The 23,395-nt window shown below is 33.8% G+C and overlaps 1 protein-coding gene across 1 annotated transcript in view; it reads left to right on the top strand.

Annotated features, from left to right (window-relative positions):
- Positions 1 to 10,046: 10,046 nt before the first annotated feature.
- Positions 10,047 to 23,395, top strand: part of CNTN6 (contactin 6) — a 271,711-nt gene continuing 258,362 nt past the window's right edge. Inside the window, exon 1 of the mRNA XM_072785346.1 lies at positions 10,047 to 10,760. The gene's annotated coding sequence lies outside the window, so the exon portion shown is untranslated. The remainder of the gene's footprint in view (positions 10,761 to 23,395) is intronic.

The following is a 23,395-nucleotide window of genomic DNA, read 5'->3' as shown; positions in this document are numbered from 1 at the left end:
ATTGATTGAAAGTCAAGCAGGAAGAACTTATCATGGGATTGCAATTGTCCACAGTAAATTTGCTTTTAATTCTTAAAGAGGACAGTGGCTGGTTACCAGAATAATTGTGCTCTGGGAAGGACAATGTCCAGAATTATTGAGATTTCTTAGATATGAACTCTAAACTCATACTTGGGTACATGGCAAGCCATGAAGTCCTCTAGCTAGAGTGTGGGCTTTGGAAGCTAGGTTAAAAAAAAATCGATCCAAGCCCAGTGTACATATGGACCATCCTGTAGCAGAGGAGGCATTATGGTAGAAAGAGCCATAGTGTAAGCACCCTCTATGCTCTTACTTAACCCTGCATTGTGGCAAAAATAACAAACCTAAAGGAATACCGCATCCCACGAAGAACTGTAGAAATTAGCATCACTGTCAAAGACTTAAAGGATGTAGTAATGGTAGTCCTATCATATTTCCATTTAATTAACCTATGTAGTTCTTTTAGCAACAACAGCAATAAGGTAACACATAGATTAGAATGTTAGGACTTCCCAATTCTTGGGACTGTTGTGTACATTTGCAGGTGTACTGCTGAGCTAAGCTAAATGTATTCTCCTTACTGGAGCACATCAGTACAGTATCTGACATTTAGAATGTTAATATGGGTCTAGTGAACATGCTTTTCTCAATCTGCATTGGCAAAAGGAAGCAAAAGTTTATTGTCTTTTCATGTGAAGGATAGTAGTATATATTCACTGTCTCGTTATAGGCTATGTTAATTCTCTTACATTGTTCTCATGTTAAAGTCTGCCATTACCTTAATCATCTTGCAATTATGCAGAATACCACACTGGTGCACTATACTGAGATTATCCTGATTGATCTGGTCAGCAAGAAAGGTAACTGAGATGTCCTAGTAAGATAAATAAATATGTCATATGATGGGAGATAAACCTACAAAGATTTTGAGACTGCTACACTGACGTCTTTAGGTTTCTAAATAGCTGTGGCATCCTGAGACATCCCTTCTAACATAGGATGATTTATTTCACTATTTACTCCCTATCATTAGTGAAGAAACACATTACTTTGTACATGTTCTATATTTTCCAACCAACATATATTGTAACTAGAAATACTAACTGAAAGAAGAGGAAAAACATACTTCATGTACACATAACAATTCAGTTGGTGTGAGAGATTGGTGTGAATCAAAAATGGACTGCTGTCCCATTTTATCCATTACAGGGTGGCTCTAAACAAAGGGGTAAATGAGAATCTTTCTGGAGGACCCATCAAAAAGGGCCCTTAGTTATGAATATACATGGACTCCTGAGCAATAGTGAATGGTTTGCCTACTAGTAGAGAGTCTGTAAAGAACAAGCATAGAAAATCAGATGCAAGAAACAAAGAGTCATGGTGATGGACTTAAAGGAATGAGCATAATGTGTGCACTTGTTTGTGCCTCATATTAATGCCCAACAGGGTCATCCACTGCAAAGAGATGCCTAACCACTAAAATGAAGAGAATAGCTTGTTGCTGAATGTCAGTCACTCCCTCTCCTTGATCACCTAAGTCTTAGTGCAATGAGCCATGGATTGAGTAGCCATGGCCTTATGGATGGTTTTATGCATAAATTCAACATGAACTGCCTCCACATATAGATGACTAGCTACTGTCACTGCTGACTGCTTAGTCTACTGGCAATAGAGACCAAATCATGGCTTCTCAATATGGTACTATTCCTCAAGAAGTCCAGGTACTCACTTGTTGGCAAGTTGATTATAATGGACATCATCCGTCCTGGGAAATAGCAATTTATTCTTATCAGAATTGAAAGTTACCCAGGATATAACTTTTCCTTCCCTGCCTATGGTTCTTTTGCCAGCACTACCCTTTGAGGACTTAGAGAATGCCTAATCTACCATTATGGTATCCTATATATCATTGCTTAAGCCCAAAGGATCCATTTTATATCAGGATGAGTGACCTTGGGTGAATGACAATAGGATTTTCAACACTTGTACCATGTGTTGGGACAACTAGCCAAATATAATGATGGAATAAACTGTTCAAGACTCAGCTAATTTGACATTTCCAGGAACAAACCTGTAGAATTAGAGCCCAATCATCTAGGATGTGATATGTATACCAAAAGTGCATTTGATATAGGGTGGTGCCCACACTGAGTGGAGTATATGGATCCAAGAAATGAAAGGGAGTACTACAACTGGTTTTCTTTTTACCATCATGCACAATTACCTTAAGGTCATTAGAAGCAACATTGCTGCTATATATTGGGGTCTTGGAGGAGTATATCTGTAATGCTGACTATTCATTGGAATACTTCCTGGGTTTTATGTGAAAACTAATAGTTGTGAAAAAGCAAGTCCAGCAATGTTTCACTAGGGCAAGGGATCTAAGGGTGCAACCTCCCCAGGAAAGAAGCTCTGGGTTACCTGAACAGACAAACAGCCAAACTGCTAGTTGAGGATGAGGGAAATCTAGATTTGGTGATACAAGATGAGATTGTGGATACCAGTTATGGTCTCAAGATGAGCTTCAGTGGGGCAGAGATATTTTTCACTAAGCCCCTTGACTTTAAGTCATTGCAGGGAGGGGAGCCTGGGTGGCTCAGCTGGTTAAATGGTTAAATCAGGCCTTGTGTCAGGTTTGTGCTCTGCATAGATTCTGCTTGAGATTGTCATTGTCTCTCTCTGTCTGTCTCTGTCTCTGTCTCTGTCTCTCTCTCTCCATCACCCCTGGTGTCTCTTTCTCTGTCTCTAAATAAAATAAAATCTTTTTAAAAAGCAGGGTGCACCTGAGTGGCACAGTTGGCTAAGCCTCTGATTCTTGGTTTGGGTTCAGGTCATGATCTCAGGGTCAAGAGATCAAGCTCCATGCCAGGCTCCACACTCAGCAGAGTCTGCTCTCTCCTTCTGTCTCCCTCTGCTCTCCCCCACCCCAAGTAGCTAAATAAATCTTAAAAACAAACAAACAAATAAATTAAAACTTATTGTAGGGAATTTGTCTGGCTGAATCCAGAAGCTGACTTTGTTGCCAATTGGACTTGAAGGTTTTTAATAGCTCTGAGTGATTCAAAGTGGGAACTAAGTCTGATGCCTTTTTTCTGCCCAATTTCAAATCTTTTCAGCCTGACCAAATATCGAAGCCAATGTTTCATATAGCCTAACACAGATGTGACCCGACGGTCTTTCATCTCTGTTTTGTCTCATCTCTATTCAGCAGTTTCTCTGATTTCATGGTATTAAGGGCCCACACAAACTTGATTGGCACTCATGTGTGTGTGTACCATACATGTGTAGGAGCATTAGTTTCTCCCAGAACTTTCTTGCACCAATGTGTAGAGTACCATATCCTCATTAGCCCAGGATAGATCTGAGTTATATCAGTTGTGCCAGCATTGCTATTAACATTTTCTTTTTTCACTGTCACAGTTGTCCAATTCTACATGATCAAGTGTATGGTTGTCTTATCACTGCATATGAGAGCCAGAAGAAAAATGCTTCCCCATGCTCTGTCTAGGTAGCTATCCCTGAGAGGTGTTTGATATGGTCAACTCTGAGATGTCCCCAAAGTATTGAATAGTCATTCATGCCTAGTGTTAGAAAACTCAGCACCTTTATTGGCTTTTTCTCTCTTTTTAACTCTCCCTATCCCTCACTCATAGGTCACATTTTCAAATAAATAACTCCTACATGACAAAAGACAGAAAGTCCTTGTCTCCGACTCTACCCTAAACAGAATCCAGCCTTTGTTCACTTGGTTTTAATAAATAACAGTAACTGTGTTCACTAGCTATTATTGAATGACAAATCACCCCGATATTCAGTGGCTTAAAATACTAAAGTCAATTTTATCTGTCATGTCTGCAAGATAGCTGAGGTTTGTTTAGCTCATCTAGGTTGCATTGTGCTGGGCAGCTTTCTTATTACACAGTTGTGTGGATAGCTAACGTGGCTCTGCTCCAAGTATCATTCATTCTCCTTGGACTGCAAATAGTCAAAACATGTTTTTCTATGGCAATACCAAAGGAACAAGAAGGTAAACAGAAACACATAAGGGTACTTAAAAGCTAAACCTATAGCCAGCCAGCACATTGATTCAATTCACATCCTGTTGATCCAAGTAATTCATGTGTCAAGTTCAAAATCAAAGGGCAGGAAAGTATACTCCATCAACAATAAAGCAATGGCAAAAGTATATATACATGGAAGGGTAAAAGATTGAAGCTGATATTGATCTACTATATGATTTTGAAAGAAATAACAGTATATTGTGTGTGAAAGGAAAAAAAAAACTGTACTGAATCTCTGATAATAATGCCAGTGGGCTGATAGGTAAATTCTATTTAATGGAAAAATCTCATGAAACTCATGTTATCTGTTTAGCTACCATTAAAATGTAGTGCAATTGTTGTATATTTTAGAAATGAAGGACAAGAATGGGAAAGGCAGAAATTTGTTGCAGCCACTAAACTCTTGATGAAAATCCAGATTTTAGAACTTATGTTGTATGATGTCTTTACTGTGTCTAGGTAATAGAATACAATAATTATTATACATGGAAAAATCTCTCAATGTTTTGTGTTAAAAAAAATTACAGTAGAAGAGGAGCCATATTAATGAAATACATTTATTTTCACTGGGGCCCAAAACAATTTACCTTATAATTTAGAAAGATCACAATGGGTCTTATGATAAATAATACTTCTGAAATGAGAGTGTTGCAAAGCATTGGAGCTCATTAAAATTCAGTATTGGAAGCAGCAGGTGGCAGGCAGTTCCATGAAAGGATTTTGCAGTGTCCTTCTATGGTTGAAGCAAAACAATTCATGTCACAAGATGCCAGCTCCTGCTCCCCATTGTATGATATTGTTGTGTAAACAATTCTTCTATTTTTATATGAATATCATCAAGGAACTCAAGCTGGATTATTGCAATAGCTTTGTAAAATATATGTTCTTCTTAACATGTGGTAGGAGAATACATGTGTCTCACTATTATCACTTTGAAAAGTAATACATTTCATTACAGAATGTTATGGATTTTTTTTCCAGAGGGAAGTGAATTTTTGAATATCTGTAACATCTATACATATGTGGTCTAAAGTGAAAAGAAAATTTTGTGTTGGAGCTAAAGACTAAAAAAATTGTTATCACCCATTTTTCACTGTGTTTTTTCCTGAGGGAAAGTAAATACAGATAGCAGATTTCCCTTCCTGACACTAATCTCTACTACTCCCTTACCAAAGTGGAAAAGGGGAGGGAAAAAAATAATTTAAATATCTTGAGACCATTTAATACTTCTGTCCTTTTCAGAGCTTAACTATCTAGTTGATTTTCAAAGTCTGTGAAGTTATGTCTTAAAACACTGTATTCAAGAGAAACCTTTAATTATGTCTTTGAGAGTAGAATAAACCATAAAAGTTATAGCAGCTATTTTTGCCTTCCATTTGATATGCCAATGAATATGGCCAAGAGCTCCTGGCAGAGAGGCTTAAAAGATAGATTTGCAAAGTAAGTGGACCTGCATTGGAATCTGTTTGGCCTTTTACTGATTGTGTGATCTCGATACACTATTTAATCTTTCCAAACCTCAGGTGCTTGTAAAACAAAGATGATAGTACCTGCCTCATAAGGTTGTTATAAGAATCAAGTGAGATTTTAGAGTTAGTATCTCCCCCACAGGAAGTGCTCAGGAAACTATATAAAATTGTTAGTAATTTAGTGATATTAGAGGAATCATCTATGGTGGGCAGGGGAAAAAGATCTCATAAAATATATGTTTTAAACATGAGTTATTCAGAATAGTTGTATATCTGAATACAGAAAACTTCTGAAACATCTGACAACGATAATACCAACAAAATATAGACTGTGTTGGTAAATGATATAATTTTTAAATGATTGTGTAAGTTCAATAAAGCATTATGTGTTAACTTTTCTTTTAATTCCTTCAAAGAAAAAAAATGTTATTAGAGGTGTCTTCACAGTAAGGCAATTATATACAAGTCATAGTTATTGTTCATATTTTTTGCCTGTAAGAGGCAGAAGTAGATCAAGATTTAGTGAGACTTGAAGTTTATAAAATTCGAGAGGGGGCACTTCAAGAATTGTTGGGTGAGAGGAGCCTAAGTATTTTAAGGTTAAGTATTGGGAAGTGAATTTCCTGCTAGCAGGGAAGCAGGAGAAATAGCAGCCATGAAGGCAGATTATCCTGGAGGCCTGCAGGGGAAAAACAAAAAAACAAAAAACAGTGTTTCATAGCTTCCTGAAGTTGGTTTCACTGCTGAAGGAATTCTGTGATTGGATCCCTTGAGAGGCTCTACACCTGTCTGCCTGTGCCTGATGTTGGGGGTCCTGTGGAATGCCATCCCACTGTACTGGGTACAGACTGAACCATTGGTTTCAATGCCTCCCAGACCCTGTGGACATGTGAAGATTCCTTGTACCTCAGGAGACTCCTCACTCCATACTTCAGCAAAAGTGAGAGGAAATAAAGACATTTTAATAGAAATGTCAGCTGCCATACTAAATGCAAGTGTACTAAGGTGCCCTATCAAAAATATAAAGTCACATTGAGCTTAAAAAATCTAGCTGCATAACAATTATGAAAAGGATACCTAAAACAAAATGGCAGAAAAAAAAGTTTTGTTGATGTACAAATATATAAGGAAATGCAAACCAGAGAGAGAGCAGGAATTCCAAAGAAAATTCTAAGCGATATAAACGTATTTTTATAAATTCCTAAAGATTTTATAAGTTCATAAAGATGCAATCATGTGTATAGTTATATATATGTGTGTGTGTGTATATATATAGTTCATTATGTATTTATATATAGTAAGATATATATAGTCCTATAGATGTATACACACACATATATATACTCACCCCTGATCCATTAAGCAATATAGTAGCAAAATATATAGTGCTAAAGCTTCTCTAAAATTAAGATTACTTGATTTAAAAAATATTTATAAGAAATGTTTACTATGTCTCTCACAGAATTTAACATGCCAAGCAAACAAAATATAAAGAATATTAAGATTTGAATAATAAAATCAATATTATTATAGATTTTTCATCCAGACTGCTTGGGGTTCATCCCTCCTCCATTTCCTGTTTGGATGCTCCTGGACAACTTGGTTAACTTGTTCAGTGTGCTTCACTTTCCTTGTTTGTTGGACGTGGAAAAAAATAATATAATGCTAATCAGGTTGTTGTGAGGATTAAATAGATTACCAACATAAAGTACTTAAAACATTAACTACCACATGTTTTGGTTGTAGAAGTTACCTCTCAAAATCATCATCATTGGGGCATCTGGGTCGCTCAGTGATTAAGCATCTGCCTTCGGCTCAGGTTGTGTTCCTGGGGTCCTGGGATTAAGTCCTGCATTTAAATGCCATACAGATATCTTTGATGAATTGTCTGTTCATTTAAAATTATTTTAACTGGTTGTTTGTCTTGTTATTAAGCTGTAAAAAAAAATACCTCAATGATGTATTTCAAAGATCAGCCATTTTTCACTTTAGTGAAGCCCAATATTTCTATTTTTTTTTCCTTCTTAGGTTTTATGGTTTTGTATGTGAATGTGTATGTGTGAGTATGTGTCTTAACAAATCTTTGCCTATTCCAAGATCTTGTATATTTTCTTCTAGGAGTTTTACAGTTTTACTTTTACATTTGTGATCAATTTTGAGCTATTTTCTGCGTGTATGGTGTGAGGTAAGGTTCAAAGTTAATTTATTCCAAGTGAATATTCATTTGTTTAGGCATCATTTCTTGAAATATGGTGCTTTTATCATTGAATTATCTTGACACTGTTGTCTAAAATCAATTGACCCTATGAGTGCAGTTCTATTTTAGACATTGTATAATATTCTATTGACTTACATTGCCAACACCATACTAACTTGATCAGTTTTAATTAGTAGTGAATGGTAAAATCCAAGTATAACTCTTTCAACTTTGTTATCATTTTGATTTTACTTTTCTCCATTTCCATATATATTTTTATTTCCTTGGTTTCATTTTCATATAAATTTTAGCATCACTTGATAATTGACCCAAGAAAACCTTCTAGGACTTTGGTTGGAATTATTTCAAATCTAAAGACCTATTTGGAGATAACCTCTTAAAAATATGGAGTTTTCTGGTCCATGAACATGGTATGTTTCTTCATTTACTTAGGTTTTATTTTATTTATTTCAGTAATTCTTTGTAGTTTTTAGTGTATAGATCTTAATTTAGAAGCTTGACACACATCCCATTGCCCTACGGTGATTAAAGGTTAAGAGAAGGTACCAACAGAAGTTTCTGAGAAGGAGCTGCTAGTGAGTAAGGGAAGGGAGACAAAAAAAAAAAAATTAAATTGCATTCATGATAGAATGAGAAGGGATTATTTGGAAACAATGAGTAGAGCCAATTATTTTAAGATGTTTTATTGTAAAAAGAAGCAGGAAATGAAATGGTAGCTGGAGGAAGATATGAAATCAGAAAGGTTGTTGATTTTTAAGATGGACAAAATAACAGCAAACCTCTATTCTGTGTGATACAGAAGAGAAAGGGAAACTGTTGTTCTGAAGAAAGAACAACATACCTGAAGCAATCTGTTGAGTATGTAAGAGAGCATGGTGACTGGAGCACAGCGGAGAGGTTGGCCCATGGAGGGAGTGTGGTTTACCAGAGCAGAGAGAATGAAGGCAGAGTTTATGAGTATAGGTGCACACATATGACTAGCTGCAGTGGTGGGAGCTCCTGAAGGTCTCTTTAGATTCTTATTTTCTTATCAGTGAAAAGGGCAGCAAAGCCATCCTCTGTCCTGAAATATGGGGTAGAAGTTTTGAAGATTTAACTAATTGAATGTCTTTTATTTTACTTTTTAAGATTTTATTTATTTAAGACAGATAGAGCTCAAGTGGGGAGAAGGGTCAGAGAGGGAGGGACAAACAGACACTCACTGAGCAGGGAGTCCCATGTGGGAGCTCAATCCCAGGAAGCTGAGATCATGATCTCAGCTCAAGGCAGATGCCCAACCAATTGAGCCACGCAGGTGCCCAAGGAGTATCTTTTAAATTGAATGAATTCCTCTTCAAGGAAAAAACCCACTACATGGTGACTATTTTTCTCATACCTCAATAGAAAAATTCAGCATTTTGGCATTGTTTTAAATAAATAATATTTTTATTTTGAAAGAGGCAGAGATGCTTTTAATTTAAAAAATCAGGCATTCAATTAGGACAAATATCATGACTTAAAATAATTCACTCCATTTGCCTTTTCATGAATTGGAACTCATTTTGAGTTCACCTAGTGCTAAGAGGCAGTAATTCCTCTCTCAAGCTTCCCATGATGGTGGTCAGACCCTGCGTAGAAATGAGGCATATGACTGATATAGTTACAGAAGGATGTAATCATGGAAATCCATAGAATATAGTCCTAAAATGTAGCCATAGAAACCTTCTGGCTCATCAGATAAAAGCAAACGAAGTCTGAGAGATATCTTTTGATTTATTCACATTTTATTTGTGGATTTACTCTGAGAGTTATCTTTTGATTTATTCACATTTTATTTGTGGATTTACTCTCGCAGTATCCATTTACTTTAAGATGCTGAGAGTGTAATTTCTTTTCCTTACAACATGAAAATAAGTCCACGCTATTATTCCATCATGCTATAGCCATGTTTGTATGTGTTGATGTCTCTGTGTATATACAGCTTTTTCTCCTATTGTTAGCTTTTTGTTATTGTTAGCTTGTTGTTTTGTTTTGTTTTTTCAGTAAGAAATTAGTCCCTTCTGAACCAGTGATAGGATCCAAACATATTAAAAGTTTAGTTGGAGGGTGGGGTGTGAGGCACAAACAGCATTCTTCCCCTTACAGACTTGTTTTCAGGCACATGAACACTTGTTCTTGGCCTCTGGAGATTATAAATATGTTACCTAGGGAAGCAGGAATACTCTTTTGGACTTGACTCCACTTTCTTTACACACTTCTCATTTTTCAGAATCCTCACGCACATATTTTAAAAATATGATTTAGAAAGGATTTAGTGACAGTGCATATAAGACCCTTTGATTTTATTTCCCTTTTCTCTTTGCCCTGACTAGTAGCAGGAGTTACTGGCATGCTTCAGAAAGCTGACTTACATTGGAACACAGTCTTAATCAGTGCAGACCCTTAACTGACTTAATCTTTGCTTGCAAATGACAATGCAGTGAAACCAGAAGAAGACAATAAATGACTTCGGAAACCTGATAAATAGTTAGCCTGACCCAGTTTTCAATAAGAGAGATTTTTCTGATGACCCAACAGGAGTGACTATCTCCAGTCAAAGAAAGGGGAGGATGAATTTAATCTTTCATGCCACTGGAATGGCAGCTGCTCTCAGCTCTCTCTGATTCTGTGAAGGATGGTGAAGATAGAGCTGATTTTTCAATATAGGGAGAATTTTCCTCTTGAATATTCCAAACGGGAGATTTGCACATGTGCCTCAAGAACTAATTGTCTAGGTTCCGTCAGGAATGCAGCAGGAGGGGAGCGTATTTCATGCTTAAGACCAGAGAAGAGCCACGCAATACTCAGTGGATAAAAGGCTTGCAGTCCCAGCTGGGAAAAAGAGTCCCATTATCTCCCAGCTGCATAGACATTCCATACGGCTTGGTTCTGCCTGGATGCACAGCATGCCTGGCTGAGAGCTTGAAACAGAGTTCTGCAGAAAAATTGTAAAGATCCCGAGACATTTCCCTGGTAAGATCTGTAAGTACAAAATTGTGCTGTCTGCTGCAATGAGAATTTTGCTGGGCAAGCTGCAGTTTTTCTTCCTTTCAATGTCTTTGTATTAGCATAACAGGTAAAAGCTGGGTTTGGGGGGAGAAGTCACTGCTTTATTTATGCTATGTTTCTATGATGTTGATGCTTAAAATGCATTTATTCCTTGTGAGAGAAAATGTATTGAATCTGTATTCTGGGGAGCTTAGGATCAAACCAGGGAAAGAGAGACTACAGGTACATTTTTCAGTGTTTCACTAGTCTTTGCTGCAGTAAAACTAATGGGCAAGACGGGATGACAGTGCTAATTCTGGTAGTTTCAGATGGCTTCACGCCCTTTCTGTAACGGCAAATGAGAAAATGTTATTGCTAATTTTTTTTCATCAAAGGGCAGAGGGGTGGGATTTGCAGTGTCCGTCGGATGATTTAAAGGAATGGTTATAAAAAGTTTCCTGGGGGAGGGATTTGGTGAGGGGAGCAATGCAAGACTGGAGGTCACATGACCCCACCAAATTTTGTCTGGCATTTTGCTTCTCCGCCAGCTTCCAGAAAATAGCTTCTGGAGTTTCCATTTACAATAGTTAAGCTTGTCAGTATTAGGTACCTGTAATACTTTATGAAAAGTTTCAGAAGTTGATGACTTGGGAACAAAACTTATACGAGCTCTGAGATTAGCTACGTACAGCCCATTATGTTAATGGAATACTGTCAACTTTGGGGGTTTGGGGAGAAATTGGAATTCATAGTTCTTGCTTCTCCAGTTGAAAACTACTTATGTTTAAATAATCAGCATCCTGACTATGTCCTCTGAGAAATATTCACAGAATGACTAAACAGAAGTTATACTGAGAAAGAAAATAGGGAGAACAGTAGAATTACACAGAAGCAATTTGGAATATGAGGTATTCATAATCTTACCTACAGTGGCAACGTTTTTTAAAAAATGTTTATGAGACAGAGCCATATGTTGCCTATTGAATTTCTAGTTTTGAACAGTCTTCATTTACCTGTGATGGGTTTATCTTTATTGTTATAGAAGGTTTCATCAATTTATGCGCATTGTATTTTATAAGGTAAGATACTTAAGCACACTCTCCCATGCCCCAGCCCCCCACACACGTGTGAACCTACAAAAATTCACACACAAAAAACATGCACACACAAAATACTGACCTGATTTGTATAACAAACAGGAACACACAGTCATTTCATCTTTGATGCTTCAGTGATTTTTTTTAAAGCACTATCATGGGTATGCAATCTAGAGATTTCAAATATATAAATCTGCAATTTTTAGAAGTCTTTCTATGAGGTTATATAAATGCATAACTTATCACATCTTGGCCAAAAAGTGTGTCATTTATAAACTGTATTACTTCCTTTGAACATTTCTAGTGAAGTGCTAGAAGAGTTTGTTTAGTATTCTCCATGTAACTTTCCCTAATGAAAACAAATTCACATTGTCATTTGGAGAATTAATATATATTTGGTTTAAGCTTAGACAAAAAAAATCAATTATCTCATGAAAAGAATGTGAGGTGTATTAAGTTGTTTGTGTACTTTTGTGTTTTTGACAAATTAAAATACTCAGTAATATGAAAGTAAGTTTGTACCTTTTTGATTATTTTTGTAGAAGGGGGAGGATTATGAGATATTTATTTTTCACTTATGTATTTAATATCATAAGTAGAATGCAGTAGCATAAGCTATACTCCTTAAAAATAACTTAAGCTAAACATAAAAGTTCAAAAAAGAAATCTTGTCACCTATAAAAAAACAATCATCATATTTGTAAATATCCTATGCCTAAATCCAAATAAGAAAATGAAAGGGAGAGACTTCAGAAGAATTCTTATGTACGTTTTTGTTTGTTTTTGGCAAATAAGTATTTAGATAATGTGATCAGAGACAGATGATAGATAGATAGATAGATAGATAGATAGATAGATAGAAAGATATTCTTTTAAAAGAATATGATCTTACCCTATTCTTTAAAAAAAGAATTGAATTTATTTTAGATTTGGATTAAATAGAAAAAAAGGCTAATATGAAACTGAAAAAATTGCTAAATTTCATGTATTTTTTTTTCTAAAGGAGATATTAGGTCCATAAAAACAACACAAGTTAGGAAAAAAATTAAGAAAATATTAGTAGTTTGAAGTCATCATTTTTAGGATGCATGTTAAAATATTAAACAATCTCTTGTAAGTCTTTGTTATGATACTTACAGACATTAACACATGTACTTTATGTTTATCTGTGTTATATATGCCACTTGAACTTCAGTTATAGTATCAGTTTTACATTATTGGGATTTATAGTATTTACATTTTGGCTTAATTCACACAGTCTCCGACTTATTTGGAATTTGAAAAACATTAGTCCTTACCAATTACTTACTATTCAATTCATCATTCCTATATTCTTAGTTTTGAATTATTTCTTGGATTGTTGGATTTCACTCTTAACCAGTACCCATTCACCAAAGAGATAGTCATAGATGCTATATTTTCTGTGTGCCTACATAGAACATTTTCTTCTTTTGCCTTATACATGGAAGACACATTAATCTTTTTGAACCACACATATCTTTCCCTTTAAAAGCCTGTAAATATTTGTAAACAATACTGGAGACTCTTCCCATACTGAATGTTACTGCCCATTGGTTACTAGATATGTCTGAAATTTCCATCCTTAAATAAAAGTTGCTGCTTTCTGATGTGTGTCCAAATGATTCTTCGGGTTGTTTTTTTGTTGGGTTTCTTTTGCCATAATATATCCTAGAATTAGCCAGTTTTCTTCCACTTTGCTTGAATATGGTGTACTACATTGATTTGAGATTTTTAATTCAATTTTGTTGTTGTTACTTTCCATATTTGATTTTTTATTGTTATTATATCGCTTGTTCCTTTTTTTTTTTTTTTAGGATCACCAGTTATGAGCATGATGGATCTCATTTGTCTGTCTTCCACATCTATCATTTTATCCAAATTTAATTTTGATTTTAAACTTTTTCAATTCACTTTGATCTTCTTTTTAAAAATATACACAGAAAGATTATGTTTTAGAGAAATTTAATCTGTATAAGAATAATTGCCTAAGCATTATGTTAAAACTGTGGCTGATCTCATTTTTCAACTGTGTTTCTCTTAGCTTTTTTCCCTTTTATCTTCTTTTTATACATAAAAATGTATACATGAAAGATGAATAGAGAAAACAGAAGATGTTTAGGGCACTGAAACAACCCTGTGTGATAGTGTCATGGTAGTTACATGTCAGTATGTATTTGTCTAAACCCATAGAATAACCTTGGTATGAACTATGGATTTTGGGTAATAGTGATGTATTAGTGTAGCTTTGTTGAAAATAACAAGTTGTAGATCCATGTACACTGTGATGGGGATGTTGATAATCGGGGAAGCTGTGCATGTATTGGGGCAGGGAGTATAACCTAGCAGACTTGGGAGCAATCTGTATCCTCCTAAAAGTAAATGAAGGAGAAAGTTCTTGTCAGCTTTCCTATATGCCTGCACTTACTCACTTCATGTAGGTCCATGTTTTTGTTTTCGTTTTATGTTTTTTTTGTTGTTGTTGTTGTTGTTGTTTTTTTTGGTATTTGGCAGCAATGGAAATGTGCTTCAGATCTATGTTTTGGGGTTGTATTCACATACATTTTTATTAAAGACAAAGTTTTTTTACTTGTTTTTCTTTCTTTTTGTTGTTTCTGTAGAACAAGACAGGAATTAACATATATTTTTAAATAAACATCTTTCAGTTTTGGAGAATTATTTTAAATAGAAATTTCATTAGAAAGCGAAATTATTCCCATTATTCATATTGACAAGGACTATTCTAGTCATAATTGAATATGTACTATATATTCTAGTACTAAATACTTGTGATGAAGATATAGAGGTATAATACAGGACATACTAGGGAAGAGAAAAAAGCAGAGCCATTGGGCATTCTTATTATTCTATTATCTATTATAATTATTATTATATATATATATTTTTTTATTCTTAACACTCACCTGTCAGTCTTTAATAATGAAATCTATGGCCTACTTAACTATCTTGCAAGGAATCTTGAGGAAATTTAGGGTGAATTTGGGTCCTAGTAACATGAATCAAAATCAAGAGTCTCAAATATTTTATGACAGTAAAGTGGGTATAAAATTTATACATAACAAGCTTCGAATTAAATGAATACATGAATGGAATTACTGATATTGAGATTTTTTTTCTTTTAAGATTTTATTTATTTATTCATGAGAGACACATTGAGAGACAGAGGCAGAGATGCAGGCAGAGGGAGAAGCAGGCTCCATGCAGGGAGCCTGATGTGGGACTTGATCCCGGGTCTCCAGGATCATGCCCTGGGCTGAAGGTGGCGCCAAACCACTGAGCCACCAGAGTTGCCCTTGAGAATTTTTTTTTTTTTTAAGAAGCCATGAGTGAGTCATGTATCTAGTGAAGTACAAAACAAATTATCTTACTAGTAAAAGAAGTTCCATCCTCTTGAGTGTGTATATAGTAACACCAAGATTCTGGAGACAGGCCTCTTGTGATAAAGGGCCACATATCAGCTATTGCTTTTCTCTACATTTGGCACAAAATAGCTCTGTGGTCTTAAGCAAGTAACTTAGGCTCTTACACTTCAATTTCCCATCCATTATGGGGATAATAGTAGAACTGACTTAATAGTAATAGCAAGAGGAACAAATAGGTTAACATGTGAGAAGTATCTTGGAAGAAAGAGTTGAAATTAATAAGCACACTTTATATTAGTTGCTTGATCATTTTTATATTAGTGTTACTATTAAAATATTTTGCTTATGAGCCTTGGGATTAATTGGGAAAAAATAATATTAAACAATGAAAAAATGAGAATTATAATCATCATCTAATCAAATATAATGGGTAGTTAGTAGAGAATTTAATTTGGAGGTGTAAATTATAGTTAGATATGAAAATGGAGCTCAGGGAATCTTGTGACAAGATTTGGAGATGCTGATCCTCAGATTCACATAGCCTAAAAATAGAAATGATAGTTCTGCATGTACCAATCAGAGCTGATCAAGAAAAAATTGTTTATTTAATTTTCTGACTATAAAAACAACATACTAAAAAACAGAAGAAAAGAATAAGCCATAATTACTTTTACCAAAGAAAACCATCACAAAATACTTGTGCATTTTTTCCCTGTTAACAGTTTTATTTTTCTATTTTTTAAATTAAAATTTTAATATCCTAAAAAAGTAATGTATGAATTTGGAAACAAAAAGATGTGAACTTATCGGAAAAATAGTAAAACAAAAAACTAATAACTTTCCATGTATTTCTAATCCCACTTCCCAGAGATATTTTCAATAGTTTATTTTATTGCATTTATTGTTTGCTCTCTTTTATTGAATTTGTTAAGCATTCTATATTCCTTTTTTCCAATATTTACTACCTTAAAATTAGATATTCTATTACATTTTAGTGAACAGAAATATTTTAACATAAAATAAAACTTTATACTTTCTAATAAAGCTAAAGATAAAATATCTTGCTTTTCACAAACTGGACAATGGCTTGCTTAAATTTCTTCCAAGACATTTTTCCAATGTCCATGTTTCTATTTTTTTTTTCACTTTGTATTTAAACTTCTCCTAATATTTTATCAATAATTTTTTAGATTGGGGCAGGCTGGGTGGCTCAGCGGTTTAGCGCTGCCTTCAGCCCAGGGCGTGATCCTGGAGACCCAGGATCAAGTCCCGCATTGGGCTCCCTGCAGGGAGCCTGCTTCTCCCTCTGCCTGTGTCTCTGCCCCTCTCTCTCTCTCTGTCTGTCATGAATAAATAAAGGAAATCTTTAAAATAATAATAATAAATAAATATAAAAAATAATTTTTTAGATTTATGACATTTTTCTGTTATTTATTAATCATTTCTTCTTACTACATACATACATCTTGTGGATTTATTTTCTAAGTACTGAAGACCATTTGAAGATCATTCTAGAAACAATCTTAAACTCTCTTATAGTTTATCTTTCTAAAAATTACTTACCTTACTCGCATTTTAAGATAATAATACAGTTGGTTACAAACTCCATGTGACTAATAATTTTTTTCTCAATATTTTTTGCATATTTTGTTCAGTGCTCTTCTGGAATATAATTTTGCTCATGAGAAGACTGCTCAAAATCTAACTATAACATCTTTGAAGATATATTTGTCTTTGTTTCATCATTCTGGTAGACTTTAAAAATTTCTCTTTGCAGTGATGTCTTTGAGTTCATTACAATGTGTGTAGGTGTGGATTTGTTTTAAATTTATACCATTCTGGCCTCTACAAGCTCCTAAATCTGCCTAACTTCAACTTTGAAAAATTCTGAGCTACTATATATTTACTTTTATCCCTTTTGCATCTTTATTTTTTCTAAGATGCTCATTAGGTATTTGAACCTTCTTCTATTCTTCTTTGTCTTATTTTACATATTTTTACATCTTCTTTTTTTGTGTTTCACTCTGTATGATTTCCTTTCACCTATATTTCATAAATTTATTTTTCTTTTCAGAATTTTTTTTTGATTTCTGTAATTTCTATTGCTTATTTAAAAAATTATCTTATTTTAAAGTTGATTTTTTTATTATTCAATTAGTTATAGTTTTCTAGGGACAAATTATTCATTATTTGTGTCTGCTGAATCTCCCTCATGGTGGTTTATTCTTATTGGTGTTTATAATCTCCTTTTATGACAAATTCACCTTCAGCAGACATTGATTCCCAAGAGAGACAGTCATTATCAGAGTTGAAGATTCTTCTCTACAGCATTGCTCTATAATTTCTCTGTTTTGTACTAGTTTCTATGTTAATTTTTGACCTAAAATTACCTTACCATGCAGACAGAAAAAAATTAGGCACTATCCTAGCTTGAATAAAACTTGATTTTCAGCATACCTCTGGAAGGCCCTTTCTTTCCACTAGATAAGCAGAATCCTCTAAAGTCCTCTGTTTCATGACAGGTCCTCTTTTCCTTGGTTTATTTTAACTAGCATTGCGTTTTCTCCTTATTTTGGGTCCTCATCAATCTAACCCTGAGTTTCCTCTTTATTTTGGGTCCCTGACAATTATTCTTTTTCATTTACAAACTTAATTATGCATTTTTTAAAGTATCTCTTATATAGCATTCCATATGTCTATGGTAAAAATGATACCTTTCTGCATCATATTGCATGCAATCACATACTACCATGTTAACAGTAGTTTTCCTCATTTGCTTTCCATCTTTTAGGAAGTGATCAAACTTTCCGGTTTGCTGATATTTTATTTTCTTCTGGTGGTCTTATGACTTCATAGATTTCCTCTGATGCATTTTCAGTCAGTTTAGTAGTGCTTTAAGGGTCAAAGCATAACTCATTCCAAAATTTTGAAGCACAAGTTAATTATCAGTTTAAAATAAGATTTTTCACAGAAGTCAAAGATGCTGTTCCATAATTTTTTAGTTATTCACTATATTATCACATTAGCATATAAGAAATGGGTGAAGTCAATTCTATTTCTCCATTAATTCCTCAAACGTTAATTTAATTTACTAAAGTGCTTGATTTAGTCCAGAAGGACAGTTTATTCAATGAGACAGTATGCCAGGAAATACTCTAGGTTTAGTTAGAAAAGCTGGCCAGTTGATGTTGTTTACATATTCTCTAGGATTGGTAACTATATTAATTCCTTATGTTTAATGGAGTACAAACTCTTAAAATGTACAGGAAATTACTCAAAATGTTTGTCAGCGCAATAATTCCTAATAACACAGTCAAGCTGAGTAGTAAGCAGATCATTCTTCTTTTAGATGATTTCTGTTGGTTAAAAGTGAGAATTTGGATGGGTTTTTTTAAAAAGCTTTTTATACATGTTCTTTTAAGGGTGGAAGGAGAAACTCAATTAAGACATTTTGTAAAGTTCCTAGTAATTCATCACTCTTGTATGTAAGAGGCCAACATGGACATTTTATTTTCAATGCTTTTATTTGTTCATTACTCCAAAGTTTAATTGATCTGGCTTCTCTTACATTTTTATGATAAAGGGGTTGTGTAAGGATTTTTTTGTAGTATCTTTGTAAATATCAGAAATATAATATATTTGTTGGAATAGAGCTCTTAGCAAAAGAACATAATTTTTCTCCCTAGTACCTGTCAAAGTCCTCCAATCAGTAAAGAGGAATAAATGAAAGAGAAGGTCAGAAATCAGACACGATGCTACTTTTCTATCAGCTGATATAAGAGTAAATTAAAGAAAGTCCTTAAAGTTTTGTTGGGATGAAAAGGTTACAGTTACTCAAGTGTTGATAGGAGGTAATTTTTTTAAGTATGACATGAAGATGTTTTCTGGGTTGATGTTAGTTAGCAAATTCTTAAACCTGCTTAATTGTGAATCTGTGGTACTGACCGAGAAGCTAATTCTGACATTCCTATTTACATGTTAACACAAAAGTGTATATTCAATGATTCTCTTAAAATTACCATAGTGGCTAAAATATATGTATTTTTCAGAGGTGGCTGCTTTATTTTAAGTTGATATTTTGTGCAAACTGTATCTGTGCGATTTGTAGACAGGAGAATGAGAACTTTATCTACATCTCCCTGTCAAGATATAGGGCACTTTGGTGTGGAAAGCTTTCTGTTTGCTGACTTCACTCTGCTTCCATCTTTTGCCATAAGATGTTCAGAATGATTATTCAGTGACAGAAACAACTTTATTCCAGAAAAATAGAGACTGGAATTTAAAAGAAAAATCACCTTTTTGTCATGTGTATTTCAACATAGAAAGCCAGATAGAAATTTTCATACATTTACACAACACACACATCCATTATCTGCACAATACTTGTGACAATTCCTTTTACCATTAGTGGCTTCTTTACTTAATAAAGATCATTTTTCATAAAGAAGCATGAAACAACAACAACAGCAAATAATTTTATGCCACCGAAGTTTTAAGATTCATAAATATATCTTTGGATGTCCTAAAATATTTTTTTCCATTCTCAGAGTTTTAGCTCCTGGATTTTAGTTCTTTTATGTTTTCACTTGTACATGAAATTACATCAGTTTATACAAAAATTCTGGTTAATTTAGGTGAATAATTTAACATAATTAATTACTAATATTAATATTATGGCCAAATAAAATGTACTACTAATAAGGCAATAGTAAAGGTGATTTTAAAGTTTTATTAAATAACATGTCAGAGACCAAAATTTGTTAATTTCATCTTTATTTAAGATTGAAAAGTGTGATACATAGAGTTAATTACTACTGCTATCTTATAAACACAGTTTTAAAGGGTATTTTAGCTTTTTTTAAACACAGAAATTTGTCATATTTTGGCTTGTTTTATTAACTGTCCCAGAGTCTAAGTTCTTGAAGGCTTGGACCTTGACTAATTCCTCTTTGTATATCCTTTGCTCATTCATAATAGACAATGATTTTCACTAATATCTTAGTTCCACAAATATTGCCTGAATACTTACTGTGTGATTGATGCCATTCCAGGCATAGGGGTGTTTAACTCTGAACAAGAAAAAGAAAAGTTCTGCTATTGTGAAGTTAAAATTTTGAAATATATTGTTGAGCTCAATTAAGCTTCATTTCTACCAGTTGGGTGGCTAACATTGTTAATTTTATATCTTACTTGAGAAATGAGAATTAGACGTTAATTTATCTATTTCCAAGATAATTAAAAAAAAATACTGTGGTACAGTAAGAAATACCAAAAGGACTAAATTTAAAGGGATATGTAGGGCAGCCCCGGTGGCGCAGCGGTTTAGCGCCGCATGCAACCCGGGGTATGATCCTGGAGACCTGGTATCGAGTCTCACATCTGGCTTCCTGCATGGAGCCTGCTTCTCCCTCTGCCTGTGTCTCTGCCTTTCTTTCTCTCTGTGTCTCTATAAATAAATAAATAAAATCTTAAAAAAAAATAAAGGGGTATGTATTTGCTTGGAATAATAGTTATCCAATTATTATCCAATATTAGATAGTGATATATTCTAGGTTATGCAAAATATTCACAATCTGCCTAAAAAAGAGTGGATTAGCAAAAAGTACCATCTCATATAAATGTTCATATAATGTTCTAATCATATGTCCTATCTCCTTTACTTGAATGTGATTCATTTTCAGCAAGTAAAGAGTACTTATGGACTTTTTGATATGATGAAATTTGATCAAGATTTGCAAATGACCTCAAATTCTTAAGTAACTTTGAAAAATTATACTATATAGCAAATGAAGAAAATAAAAGTCAGAAATTATTTATTTATTTATTTTTAATGATTTGTTTTATCAAAATAGAATTAACATACAATGTTATATTGGTTTCAGGTATACAACCTATTGATTTAGTAATTACATATATTACTCAGTGCTCATTGCTTAAGTATAGTCACCTCTGTCACCATACAGCGACATTACAATATTATTGACTATACTTTCTAAGCTGTCCTTTTCATTTCTATGACTAATTTGTTTTATGACCGGAAGTTCATCCTTCTTAACCCCTTTATCTATTTCACACATTCCTCTACTTGTCTCCCATACCGCAACCACCAGATTGTTCTCTGTTTTGTGGGTTACTTCTATGTTCATTTGTTTTTTAGATTCCACATGTAACTGCAATCGTTTGGCATTTGCCTTTCCTATCTGACTTATTTCACTTAGCATAATACCCTCTTGGTCTATCCATGCTGTCACAAATCACAAAAAGATATGATTCTTTTTTTTAAGGCTGTGTAATATTTTAAAGTGTGTGTGTGTGTGTGTGTGTGTGTGTGTGATATCTTTATCCATTCAATTATTGACAGACACTTGCGTTCCTTCTTTATCTTGGCCATTGTAAATAACGCTGCTATAAAAATAGGGGTGTATATATCTTTCAAGTTAGTGTTTTTGTTTTCTTTGGGTAAATACCCAATAGTGGGAGTACTGGGTCAAAATATACTTCACTTTAATCTTTTTTCTAGATTATGAAAATTATATACCTCTATTACACAAAATTTGGAAAATGCAGAAAAATTGCTGATTATAGTGTCACTTAAGATATGACATCTTTTTGGTCATCTTTGTGTGTGTGTGTGTGTGTGTGTGTAAAATACAGCATTGATGTGAATCTATATTTTCGGTTTTATAACTTGTTCTTGTTAATTAACATACTGTGAGCATTTTCAAATATCATAAATATTCCCCCAAATCTGAGGGATATTCACCAGGTGGGTGTGCCATAAATTTTCTCAAACCAATAATGTATCATCATATATTTAGCTTTTTTAGAATTATTTACTACTTGTGAAAAATGTTATGGTGCCTATATACTTGTACCGAGATGTTTTAATATTTAATATTTTACATGATTATTTTTAAAAATAAATCCAGAATATTAAAATTTCAGAGTTAAATATGTATTATTTTGAAGATGATAGTGTGTATATCACTAAATTGTCCTTTGGGAAGACAATTCTATCTGTATTTCCAGGCAGCTGAATTCCCATTGCCACACACTTGTAAATAGTACATGTGTACATTGTGAGCACTCTCCAATTGTATTGACAAAACAAACACAGAAACTATATTACAATATTGCTCTAAAAGACCCTTTTCCATAATATGGTCTGAATATTTCATAAGTGTCTGGACGATTTTTATCTGCTAATTTTATGAAGGTCGGCTCATATCTTGTGTCCATTTTTCCATTTGGATTGCACTTTTTTTTTTTTTTTTGCTCAAGAAGTTCATCCTACATCAAGAAGATCACACTTATTTTTCACATGTTTCAAACATTTTTTCTAAATTTATAATATAATTGTATTTCAGGCTGAAACCTTGTAAAATGTGTGAAATACTAACTGAACCTCAGTCTCTTTGTTTATTCAATAGCCTGGCTTCCACAAAGTCAAAAAACTGCATAAAAACTGAAAAAGTTAATGTTTCCAAATATGTTTTTATAACTCTAAGTGATATACAACTACTGATATACAATTATTGTTCTTAGTCTTATTAAATTAAATCAGTATTTAACATGGATTGTATAGTAGGTCATAAAGTCTAAATGAATAAATTTGAAGTTTACTAAGGAGAGGGACTATGTTTTCAACTATAGTTCCAGCACCTCCCAGAGTGTCTGCCATGTGGTGGGTATTCAACAAATGCTTCCTCTAAGGAATGTAGATTCTAAATATACCAGAGAAACGTTAAATTAAATACATTTGTGCTTATTCCAAATATGCTATTAGTGTCATCTAAATCTAAAGGTGTAAAAAATAAGACATATTAAAATAATTAATGTTAAACCTAAATATATCTTTACCCTTGGCAACCACTGTAATCTAGTCCGTGATGATGCAATCAGAAAACTTAAGTAGTTATTTATTGTACAACCTGAAATTATATTTGACCTATCTTTGGAGTTGATTTATGTTGTGGGCTTTCAAGGATTTGGCCTATTAGGACAATTCAGAAGTGCATATAGGTAATAAGAAACAGGTTTGAGGGTAAAACCTGTGATTGTAAATATCTCTGGATCTGGCAACAATTTATAAATTTAAAGAGAGACAGACTATATATGTGAT

The sequence above is a fragment of the Canis lupus genome, chromosome 19 (assembly GCF_048164855.1).
Source record: "Canis lupus baileyi chromosome 19, mCanLup2.hap1, whole genome shotgun sequence".
NCBI classification, from domain to species: Eukaryota; Metazoa; Chordata; class Mammalia; order Carnivora; family Canidae; genus Canis; species Canis lupus.
Note: the sequence above shows the minus strand (reverse complement) of the source record. Positions and strands in the feature narration are given on the sequence as shown.